A 12857-nucleotide genomic window follows, 5' to 3' on the forward strand; every position below is an offset into this window, starting at 1 on the left:
TCTAGATCTGGACTTAGGTTTTTTGATTACTGATTCAATCTCCTTACCAGTAATTGGTCTGTTCAGATTTTTCTATTTCTTCACGATTCAATATTGATAGGTTGTATGTTTCTAGCAATTTATCCATTTTTTTCTAACTTGTCCACTTTGTTGGCATATAATAGTTCTTAGCAGCTCTTAGTTGTTTTGTATTTCTTTGATATCAGTTGTAATATCTCATCTTTCATTTCTCATTTATTTGAGTCCTTTTTTTTTCTTGGTGAATCTAGCTAAAAGTTTGTTTGTCTTCTCAAAGAATGAGCTCTTAGTTACACTGATGTTTTCTATTGTCTTCTTAATCTCTAGGTCATTTATTTGCACTCTGTTTTTTATTGTTTCCTTTATTCTGCTAACTTTTGGCTTCATTTGTTCTTCTCTTTCTAGTTTCTTTTTTTTTAATATTTTATTTATTTATTTGATAGAGACACAGTGAGAGAGGGAACACAAGCAGGGGGAGTGGGAGAAGGAGAAGCAGGCTTCCCGCTGATCAGGGAGCCCGATGCAGGGCTCGATCCCAGGACCCTGGGATCATGACCTGAGCCAAAGGCAGAAGCTTAATGACTGAGCCACCCAGGCGCCTCTCTTTCTAGTTTCTTGAGGTGTAAAATTAGGTTGTTCGAGATTTTTAGTTCTAGAAGTAGGCATTTATTGTTATGAACTTCCCTCTCAGAACTGCTTTTGCTACATCCCATAAGTTTTAATATGTTGTATTTCCATTTTCATTTGTCTTGAGGTATTTTTTGTTTTCTCTTTTGATTTTGTACTGGCCCATTTGTTGTTCAGTACTATGTTGTTCAATCTCTACATATTCATGAATTTTCCAAATTTTTGTAATTGATTTCTAGTTTTATACCATACTTGTGGTTAGAAAATATGGTTGATATGATTTCACTCTTCTTAAATTTGTTAAGACTTGTTTTGTGGCCTAACATATGATGTATCCTGGGTAATATTCCAAGAGCACTTGAGAAATATATATATTCTCTTGCTTTTGGATGAAATGTTTTGTATATATTTGTTAAGTCTGTATGGTCTAACATTTAAGGCCAATATTTCCTTATAGATTTTTTTTTTTTTTTGGTCTGGATGATCTATCTATTGATGTAAGTGGGGTGTTAAAATTGTCCACTATTATTGTAGTGCTGATACTCACTTGAAGTCTGTTAATATTTGCTTTATATATTAGGTGTTCATATTGGTATTCTTTTTAAATATTTTATTTATTTATTTGACAGAGAGAGACACAGTGAGAGAGGGAACACAAGCAGGAGGAGTGGGAGAGGGAGAAGCAGGTTTCTCGCTGAGCAGGAATGCCAGTATCTCCATGACCTGAGCTGAAGGAAGACTCTTAACGACTGAGCCACCCAGGTAACCCTTTATTGGTATTTTTTAAGAACAGAATTTTCTAATCTTTTGGGCACTGTTACAATGCTTCCTTTGTTAAAACAAACGAATTCCACCTTAACTTCTTGTCCCACCAAGATGGAGTAGCCCCATTTCTTCCAGGTCTTCCATTTATAACTAAAAATGTTGAACCTGACACATCAAATGAGGATAGGAATAGGCTGAAAGGTGGAAAAAAGAAGATGGACTGAATTTGAGGAGCAACGTGAACTCGAATTCCTCGAGTTTCCTTGTCACACCCATATGTCCTGGACAGGGAGCTACAGAGCTTCCAACTGAAACTACCAATAGACAAAGACAAAACACCTCCAAAAAAGAGTCTGTTCAAAGGACTTGGAAAAGATGGTCTAACAACAGAGAACTTTTTTGTTTATGTCTGCCCTTCTCCAGCCAAACACCAACAGTAAAGCACATACTCCCACATGGTTTTAGTGGGACTGAGCAGAAAGCTGCTCTTCCTCCTGATTCTCCTGACAGAGCAGGGTGCTGGATTCCTCTGCCAGTGTGTTGGTGGGACTGGGAAGTGCTATCTTTCTCTTTTGTCTGGTAAAAACAGGCAGTGCTCTGATAATCCAGCCAAAGGAGTATCAGCAGAGTGTGAGAACCTGCAGCAAAGAGACATATTCAGGCTGTATGAGGTACTAGGATTCTCACACTTCTCATGTCAGTAAAACTTTGTGGGGGAGCTGAGCTTCTGTCCCAGCCCTGCAACAACAAAGTGAAGTGGCTTATGCTAGGCCCTTCCCCCTTCCTGGTGGCAGCTAAGCTCAAAGAGAAGTTGTTCTTCATTAGAGCCAATGAGATGGTGTTGGTTGATGCTGTTTTCATCCAGAAGATGTCCAGGAGGGTGGAGGAGGGAGATGAACTTCCACACACTTGTCTGCACTAAGGCAGCAGGAGTCCATCCTCCATTCTGCTAGGGTGATGTTGGCGAGGTCCAGTGGGAAGCTGAAAATACACACCCACTGATCCTCACACTATAACTCAACAGAAAGACTGCTCAAAAAAGGGTTTAAATAACATCAGGATTCTCTTAACATAATATTCAATATGTCCAAATCACTTATCTGGCAGGGACTAGTATCTATTGTATATAAAGAATCCTCAAAACTTAATAATTAAAAATCACCAATACACTGAAAATTCACTCATCTTACCAAGAACCAGGAAAATTATAACATGAATGAGAAAAGATAATCAACTGATACCAACATCAAGATGAATCAGATGATAGAATTCCAACAAGGATTTTTAAACAGCTATTAAAAAAGCTTCAACAAGAAGCAAAGTTTTGTATGCTTCCAAAGTTAAGTTGCGTCAATTCAAACTACATTATTAGAAGCTTGGGGTGTTAATTATAATTTTCAGGATAACTACTAAGAAAATACATTTTAAAGTATATAGAAAAGGAAAAAAAGGAAGGAATCAAAATGGTACACAAGAAAAAAAAATCATTTAAACACAAAAAAGGACAGCAATGGAGGATGTGAGAAACAAAAAGATATGACAATTATATGGGGTGCCTGGGTGGCTCAGATGTTAAGCGTCTGCCTTCAGTTCAGGTCATGATCCCAGAGTCCTAGGATTGAGCCCCATGTAGGGCTTGCTTCTCAGCGGGAAGCCTGCTTCTCCCTCTCCCTCTGCCCCTGCTTGTGTTCCTTCTCTCACTGTGTCTCTGTCAAATAAATAAAATCTTTAAAAAAAAAAAAGATATGACAATTATGAAACAAAACAAAATGGCAAAAATAAGTGCTGTATGAGTCAGGGTCCTCCAGAAAAACAGAAACAACAGAAGCTATATCTATAGCGAGATTTATAAGAAATTGGCTCATGCAATTTTGAAGGCTGAGAAGCTCTAAGATCTGCAGACAAAGCATGAGAGACTATGGACTCTGAGAAACAAACTGAGGGTTCTAGAGGGGAGGAGAGTAGGGGGATGGGTTAGCCTGGTGATGGGTATTAAAGAGGGTACATATTGAATGGAGCACTGGGTGTCATACACAAACAATGAATCATGGAACACCACATCAAAAACTAATGATGTAATGTATGGTGATTAACATAATATAAAAAAAAAGATCTGCAGTCAGCACAAACTCGAGACTCAGGAGAGCCAATGATGTAGATTCTGGGATTAAAGGCAGCCAACTCACAACCCAAGAGGAGCCCGTGTTTCAGTTGGAGTCGGAAGGCAGGAAAAGACCAATTTATGCAAGAATTATTTTTTGAAATTTACTATGTTGTCTGAGTAATTTGTGAGACATGCTGAAGGCTACATAAAATTCAATGTTGAGAAACATGTAACCAGGATTTTTTATAAAAAGCCATGCAGCATCTTAAAAAATAGCAACACTCCCCCAAATGGCTTCCAGTGACATCTATACAAAGGAAGAAAATGAAAATGATTTTTCTCACCTAATCTTCTAGGTTTTCTCATAATGCACTTTTATTTTAAGCTTAGCTAATGCAAATAAGTGATTCACTGTTGAAAGTCTCACAAATATCCTTCATAAAATACCGCACTGATTTAGTATGAATCCTCTCAGCAACGTCTTCTCCCACCATGACTGAGTCTATTAAAAGTTGTTCAGGCTGACCTCTTACAAAGACAATTACTAGGGAAGTAAGTCCCTGTGACAATTCATGTCTTTACACATTTCTGAGAACTGTCATTTTCTCAGGCAAGAAAAAGGTATCCTGTCATCTAATAGGAACTTCCTATCTGAGAAGTGATTTCACAGCCTTTCTTTTCAAATGTGCTAATAGTGGCTGGTCCCTGTGCACATTACTAAATGCTTTAACTGCAGACATATGGTGAAAGGACATGATTTTCTTGTTTCCTTTTTCCAGAATGGTTGGCAACAGTAAAACATCCTGAAATAAGTGTATGTCATAGGGTTACTGCAGGTTCATTCCTACCCATATGAAAGTCACTTGGATTTGCTCTGATTTCCAGTAACTTCCTTTAGGTAGATGCCTGGAGATAAGCACCTGTAGTCCCTGGTATGGTCTACATGGTAGTAGGTATGGTCGGTAAACTTGTCTTCCAGTGAACTCTGCCAGCCACCTCTACCTGTCCCCAGTCTGACTCTAATCTGCACTGAAATCATGCTTTATGTTAAACAAAATTCAATTCCATAATTGTGCTAATGTTTAATCCTGTATTTAACAAAGAACTCTAATTTCTACAAATGAAATCCACATTATGAAAGTAGAAATACCTGTATCAGAAAAGATAATAATACTGGCAAACAAAGTGTGAGATTTTCTGACCTAGGTCCTTTTGTTGTTATGATACCAACTAGAATGCCCAGTGGCCCCTCCACCTGCAAGCTGGTGTTGATCAAAGGGGTGAATACAGTCAGTTCCTTCCATATTCTACCCCACTGTCGCCAGCCCTCCCAGCTGCCTTCCTTTGCAATTCCCTCAGTGGGTGCCACATGCATCAGCATCATTTTGTCTTCTCAAACTAATGAGAAAATGATGTCATAACCTCTGCCTGAGACAGGAAAATCCGAGGATATCTTCAACATCAGTCCTTTTAGACAGACACAGATTAAATAACTTAGTCAAAGATATAAAGTTCATCACAAGTGATGGAGGAATTCCAGAAACCCATTTGCCTGCCTCTTCACATTCTGTTCTTCTCAATTATGCTGGTCTTGGCTGATAGCATCTTCTTTATTTCTCATGTTGTTATTTACTTTTCACTTTTCTTATTTCTAAACACACCTATTTTATAGTTTCTGTCCATATTACTTTCATTATCTGTAATTGTTAGGACACAACGTTCTATTATTTGTAGTTTGTGTTGATTCTTGCTCACTGTAGCACATGTACCCATGTTTTGTAATTTTGGATTGTGAATACATTTCCAGTAGGCCTGTACTTGTAGAATAGCATGCTACCTGGATTTAAAAAGTATGGCTCCAAATAAATTCCTTATTTGCTTTTGTAGGCACCTCACTGGCTATTATGTTACTTTTTCATTTGGGAGATTTGGGATCATAAGATAATATAAATTCAAACTTTAAACCCATCTTTATGGGAGACTTGTGATTACAGATTTTTAGGGAGAGTATGGATAGTTTTATTGCACCAAACCCATATAATGATAAACAATCTTCCACACTTTCTCCTTTTATCAATGAGCAATTTCTTTTTACTTAAGACTTCCATTTGGAGGGGGACGGAGCAGGATGGCAGAGGAGTAGGAGACCTGGATTTCGTCTCCTATCAGGAATTCAGCTGGATAGGGATCAAACCATGCTGAACACCTACAAACTCAACAGGAGATTGAAGAAAAGAAGAGCAACAACTCTCTCATCAGAAAAGCGACCACTTTCTGGACGGTAGGACATGAGGAGAAGTGAATCAGAGGCGATATTCGGGAGGATGGACGGCGGGGGAGGGGCCTACGTCAGCCGCTTCTGGCAAATGATAAAGCCGTGGAGCACAAAATCGGAACTTTTAAAAGTCTGCTCCACTGAGGGACGTTGCTCCAGTGGCTAAGTGGGGGGTGGAACCCTCGCAGGACAGCGTGGTCTCAGGATCCTCGGGGTCACAGAAAGACCAGGGGTGCCTGAGGGTGGCAGAGCTCCCAGGTAACGGAGCAGGGAAGCCGGCTGCAGAGGCGGAGCCCAGGCGTGGGCTCTCAGCTCGGGGTTGTCATAAACCATGATCTGCAGCACAGTTGGGCCACTGCTCCTCCAGCAGGGACCCAACAAGTGGCAGATCCAGGGAGACTCACCTTCCTCCCCAGGGAGGAGTGGCGTGGGAGTGCACCACAGGGATCTGCTGGGTTTGGAGACGGGACCCAGGGTCGGGTGCCAGAGATAGAAACACACGGTCACAGGCCGGGTGAGCATGGAGTGCGGCCAGAGACTGGGGAGACGGGAGTGACTGACTGCTTTTCTCTGGGGGCTCACTCAGGAGCGGGGCCCCAAGTTCTCGGCTCCTCCGGGACAGAGATTGGGAGGCCGCAATTTTCACTTACCTCCTCCAAAGCTGTACGAAAAGCTCACAGGGAACAAAAGCTCTGGAGAGCAACCCGAGCAGATTACTTAGCCCGGACCGGGCAAGGGAGGGGCAATTCCGCCTCTGGCAAAGACATTTGGAAACCATGGCAACAGGCCCCTCCCCCAGAAGATCAGCAAGAACAGCCAGCCAAGACCAAGTTTACCCATCAATGAGAATGGCAGAACCCCAGTGTTAGGGGAATACTACACATAGAATTCATGGCTTTTTTACCATGACTCTTTAGTCTTTCAAAGTTAATTTTTTTTAACTGTCTTTTTTTCTTTTTCTTTTTCTTTTTTTTAATTTTTATTTTTCCCTTTTCAAGCAACAACTTATCAATCCCTTTTTTAAAAAAACATTTTTATTTTTCATTTTTTAGAGTCATATTCTATCCCTTCATAGTAGTTACCCATATTTTTGGCATATATACAGAAGTTGTTCTCTCTTTAAAATTTTGAGATAGTTTCTTCTAACAGATCAAAATATACCCTAAATCTCTAGTATATGGTTTTTTTCTACTCCCCTGCCTGATCATATTCTCTCCTTTTTTTTCTTTTTTTAAATCCTCTTCTTTCTTTTCTCAAACAACTTCTTATCAATTCCTTCTATAAAATTTTTTATAATTTCCATCTTTACAGTCATATTCCATCCCTTCATCATAACAACCCTTATTTTTGTACATATATAAGTTTTTCTTTCTTTAAAATTTTGGGAGGCACTTTCTTCCAACAGACCAAAATACACCCCAAATCTAGTGGGTGGCACTGATCTGCATACCAGCCTGATCATATTTGATCACATTCTGGTTTTTTTGTTGTTGTTGTTATTTTGTTTTGCTCTATTTTAGTTTATTTTAACTTTATCTTTTTCTTTTTTTTCTTTTTCTTTTTTCTCTCTCTCCCTTTCTTTTCCCACTGTTTCAGGTCTTTTCTGATTTGTTTAGAGTATCTTTTCTGGGAACGTTGTTACTCTGCTAGCATTTTGTTCTCTCATCAATCTATTCTCCTCTGCACAAAATGACAAGATGGAAAAAATCACCTCAACAAAAAGAACAAGAGGTAGTACCGACTGCCAGGGACCTACTCAATACAGACATTAGTACGATGTCAGATCTAGAGTTCAGAATCATCACTTTAAAGATACTAGCTGGGCTTGAGAAAAGCATGGAAGTTATTAGAGAAACCTTTTCTGGAGAAGTAAAAGAACTAAAATCTAACCAAGTCAAAATCAAAAAGGCTATTAATGAGGTGCAATCAAATATGAGGGCACTAAATGCTAGGATAAATGAGGCAGAAGAGAGAATCAGTGATATAGAAGAACAAATGATGGAAAATAAAGAAGCAGAGAAAAAGAGAGATAAACAACTACTGGATCACGAGGGCAGAATTCGAGAGCTAAGTGATACCATAAGACGACACAACATTAGAATAATTGGGATCCCAGAAGAAGAAGAAAGAGAGAGGGGGACAGAAGGTATAATGGAGCAAATTATAGCAGAGAACTTCCCTAATTTGGGGAAGGAAACAGGCATCAAAATCCAGGAAGCATAGAGAACCTCTCTCAAAATCAATAAAAATAGGTCAACACCCCAACATCTAATAGTAAAACTTATGAGTCTCATAGACAAAGAGAAAATCCTGAAAGCAGCTCAGGAGAATAGATATGTAACCTATAATGGTAGAAACATTAGATTGTCAACCGACCTATCCACAGAGACCTGGCAGGCCAGAAAGGAGTGGCAGGATATATTCAGAGCACTAAATGAGAAAAATATGCAGCCAAGAATACTATATCCAGCTAGGTTGTCATTGAAAATTGAAGGAGAGATAAAAAGCTTCCAGGACAAACAAAAACTAAAGGAATTTGCAAACACAAAACCAGCCTTACAGGAAATCTTGAAAGGGGTCCTCTAAACAAAGAGAGCCTAAAAGCAACATAGACCAGAAAGGAACACAGACAATATACAGTAACAGTCACCTTACAGGCAATACAATCGCACTAAATTCCTATCTTTCAATAGTTACCCTGAATGTAAATGGGCTAAATGCCCCAATCAAAAGACACAGGCTCTCAGATTGGATTAAAAAACAAGACCCATCGATATGCTGTCTGCAAGAGACTCATTTTAGACCCAAAGACACCCCCAGATTGAAAGTGAGGGTGTGGATAACCATTTACCATGCTAATGGACACCAAAAGAAAGCTGGGGTGGCAATCCTTCTATTAGACAAATTAGGTTTTAAACCAAAGACTGTAATAAGAGATGAGGAAGGACATTATATCCTACTTAAGGGTCTATCCAAGAAGAAGATCTAACAATTGTAAATATCTATGCCCCTAACATGGGAACAGCCAATTACATAAGGCAATTAATAACAAAAGCAAAGAAACACATCGACAACAATACAATAATAGTGGGGGACTTTAACACCCCCCTCACTGAAATGGACAGATCATCTAAGCAAAAGATCAACAAGGAAATAAAGACTTTAAATGACACACTGGACCAAATGGACTTCACAGATATATTCAGAACATTCCATCCCACAGCAACGGAATACACATTCTTCTCTAGTGCCCATGGAACATTCTCCAGAATTGATCACATCCTAGGTCATAAATCAGGTCTCAACCGGTACCAAAAGATTGGGATCATTCCCTGCCTATTTTCAGACCACAATGCTTTGAAACTAGAAGTCAATCACAAGAGGAAAGTTGGAAAGAACTCAAATACATGGAGGCTAAAGAGCATCCTACTGAAGAATGAATGGGTCAACCAGGAAATTAAAGAAGAACTTAAAAAATTCATGGAAAACAATGATAATGAAAACACAACTGTTCCAAATCTTTGGGATGCAGCAAAGGCAGTCCTAAGAGGAAAGTATATAGCAATACAAGCCTTTCTCAAGAAACAAGAAAGGTCTCAAATACACAACCTAACCCTACACCTAAAGGAGCTGGAGAAAAAACAGCAAATAAAGCCTAAACCCAGCAGGAGAAGAGAAATAATAAAGATCAGAGCAGAAATCAATGAAATAGAAACCAAAAGAACAGTAGAACAGATCAACGAATCTAGGAGCTGGTTCTTTGAAGGAATTAACAAGATTGATAAACCCTTGGCCAGACTTATCAAAAAGAAAAGAGAAATGACCCAAATCCACAAAATCATGAATGAAAGAGGAGAGATCACAACCAACACCAAAGAAATACAAACAATTATAAGAACATATTATGAGCAACTCTATGCCAGCAAATTAGATAACCTGGAAGAAATGGATTCATTCCTAGAGATGTATCATCTACCAAAACTGAACCAGGAAGAAATAGAAAACCTGAACAGACCTATAACCACTAAGGAAATTGAAGCAGTCATCAAAAATCTCCCAAAAAACAAAAGCCCACAGCCAGATGGCTTCCCAGGGGAATTCTACCAAACATTTAAAGAAGAATTAATACCTATTCCTCTGAAACTCTTCCAAAACATAGAAATGGAAGGAAAACTTCCAAACTCGTTTTATGAGGCCACCATTACCTTGATCCCCAAACCAGACAAAGACCCCATTAAAAAGGAGAATTACAGACCAATATCCCTGATGAACATGGATGCAAAAATTCTCATCAAAATACTGGCCAATAGGATCCAACAGTACATTAAAAGGATTATTCACCACGACCAAGTGGAATTTATCCCTGGGCTGCAAGTTTGGTTCAACATCTGCAAATCAATCAATGTGATACAATACATTAACAAAAGAAAGAACAAGAATCATATGATTCTCTCAATAGATGCAGAAAAAGCTTTTGACAAAGTACAGCATCCTTTCTTGATCAAAACTCTTCAGAGTATAGGGATAGAGGGTACATACCTCAATATCATAAAAGCTATCTATAAAAAACCTACAGCAAATATCATTCTCAATGGGGAAAAACTGAGAGCATTCACCCTAAGGTCAGGAACACGGCAGGGATGTCCACTATCACCACTGCTATTCAATATAGTATTGGAAGTCCTAGCCACAGTAATCAGACAACAAAGGAAATAAAAGGCATCCAAATCGGCAAAGAAGTCAAACTCTCATTCTTTGCAAATGATATGATACTTTATGTGGAAAACCCAAAAGACTCCACCCCAAAACTGCTAGAACTCAGACAGGAATTCAGTCAAGTGGCAGGATATAAAATCAATGCACAGAGGTCAGTGGCATTCCTATACACCAACAACAAGACAGAAGAAAGAGAAATTAAGGAGTCGATCCCATTTACAATTGCACTCAAAACCATAAGATACCTAGGAATAAATCTAACCAAAGAGACAAAGGATCTGTACTCAGAAAACTATAAAATACTCATGAAAGAAATGGAGGAAGACACAAAGAAATGGAAAAACGTTCCATGCTCATGGATTGGAAGAACAAATATTGTGAAGATGTCAATGCTACCTAGAGCAATCTATACATTCAGTGCAATCCCCATCAAAATACCATCCACTTTTTTCAAAGAAATGGGACAAATAATCCTAAAATTTGTATGGAACCAGAAAAGACCCCACATAGCCAGAGGAATGTTGAAAAAGAAAAGCAAAGCTGTTGGCATCACAATTCCGGACTTCCAGCTCTATTACAAAGCTGTCATCATCAAGACAGTATGGTACTGGCACATAAACAGACACATAGATCAATGGAACAGAATAGAGAGCCCAGAAGTAGACCCTCAACTCTATGGTCAACTAATCTTTGACAAAGCAGGAAAGAAGGTCCAATGGGAAAAAGACAGTCTCTTCAACAAATGGTGTTGGGAAAATTGGACAGCCACATGCAGAAGAATGAAACTGGACCATTTCCTTACACCACACACAAAAATAGACTCCAAATGGTTGAAAGACCTCAATGTGAGACAGGAGTCCATCCAAATCCTAAAGGAGAACACAGGCAGCAACCTCTCCGACCTCAGCCACAGCAACTTCTTCCTAGAAACATCACCAAAGGCAAGGGAAGCAAGGGCAAAAATGAACTATTGGGACTTCATCAAGATAAAAAGCTTTTTGCAAAGCAAAGGAAACAGTCAACAAAACCAAAAGGCAACCTACAGAATGGGAGAAGATATTTGCAAATGACATATCAGATAAAGGGCTAGTATCCAAAATCTATAAAGAACTCATCAAACTCAACACCCAAAGAACAAAGAATCCAATCAAGAAATGGGCAGAAGACATGAACAGACATTTTTCCAAAGAAGACATCCAAATGGCCAACACACACATGAAAAAGTGCTCAATATCGCTCGGCATCAGGGAAATCCAAATCAAAACCTCAATGAGATACCACCTCACACCAGTCAGAATGGCTCAAGTTAACAAGTCAGGAAACGACAGATGTTGGTGGGGATGCGGAGAAAGGAGAACCCTCCTACACTGTTGGTGGGAATGCAAGGTGGTGCAGCCACTCTGTAAAACAGTATGGAGGTTCCTCAAAAAGTTGAAAATAGAGCTACCATATGATCCAGCAATTGCACTACTGGGTATTTACCCCAAACATACAAAAGTAGGGATCCAAAAGGGTACGTGCACCCCGATGTTTATAGCAGCAATGTCCACAATAGCCAACTGTGGAAAGAGCCAAGATATCCATCGACAGATGAATGGATAAAGAAGAAGTGGTATGTATATACAATGGAATATTATGCAGCCATCAAAAGGAATGAGATCTTGCCATTTGCAATGGCGTGGATGGAACTGGAGGGTATTATGTTGAGCAAAATAAGTCAAACAGAGAAAGACATGTATCATATGACCTCACTGATATGAGGAATTCTTAATTGCAGGAAACAAACTGAGGGTTGCTGGAGTGGGGGGTGGGGTAGGAGGGAGGGGGTGACTGGGTAATAGACTCTGGGGAGGGTATGTGCTCTGGTAAGTGCTGTGAATTGTACAAGACTGTTGAATCTCAGATCTGTACCTCTGAAACAAATAATGCAATATATGTTAAGAAAAAAAAAAAGAAGAAGAAGAAGGTAGCAGGAGGGGAAGAATGAAGTGGGGGAAATCGGAGGCGTAGACGAACCATGAGAGACGATGGACTCTGAAAAACAAACTGAGCATTGTAGAGGGGAGGGGGGTGGGAGGATGGGTTAGCCTGGTGATGGGTATTGAGGAGGACACATTCTGCATGGAGCACTGGGTGTTATGCACAAACAATGAATCATGGAACACTACATCAAAAACTAATGATGTAATGTATGGGGATTAACATAAGAATAAAAAAAAGAAAAAGAAAAAAGAAAATACAAAAGTAAAACCAAGAAAAAAAAAAAGAAGTAGAATTTAGGGATTTATCACTTACATATAACACCCAGTGCTCATCACAAGTGCCCTCCTTAATGTCCATCACCCATTTAGC

Source organism: Mirounga angustirostris, unplaced genomic scaffold (genome assembly GCF_029215605.1).
Source record: "Mirounga angustirostris isolate CCGP_5_RB_7025 unplaced genomic scaffold, mMirAng1.0.hap1 SCAF_10, whole genome shotgun sequence".
In the NCBI taxonomy this organism is placed as follows: domain Eukaryota; kingdom Metazoa; phylum Chordata; class Mammalia; order Carnivora; family Phocidae; genus Mirounga; species Mirounga angustirostris.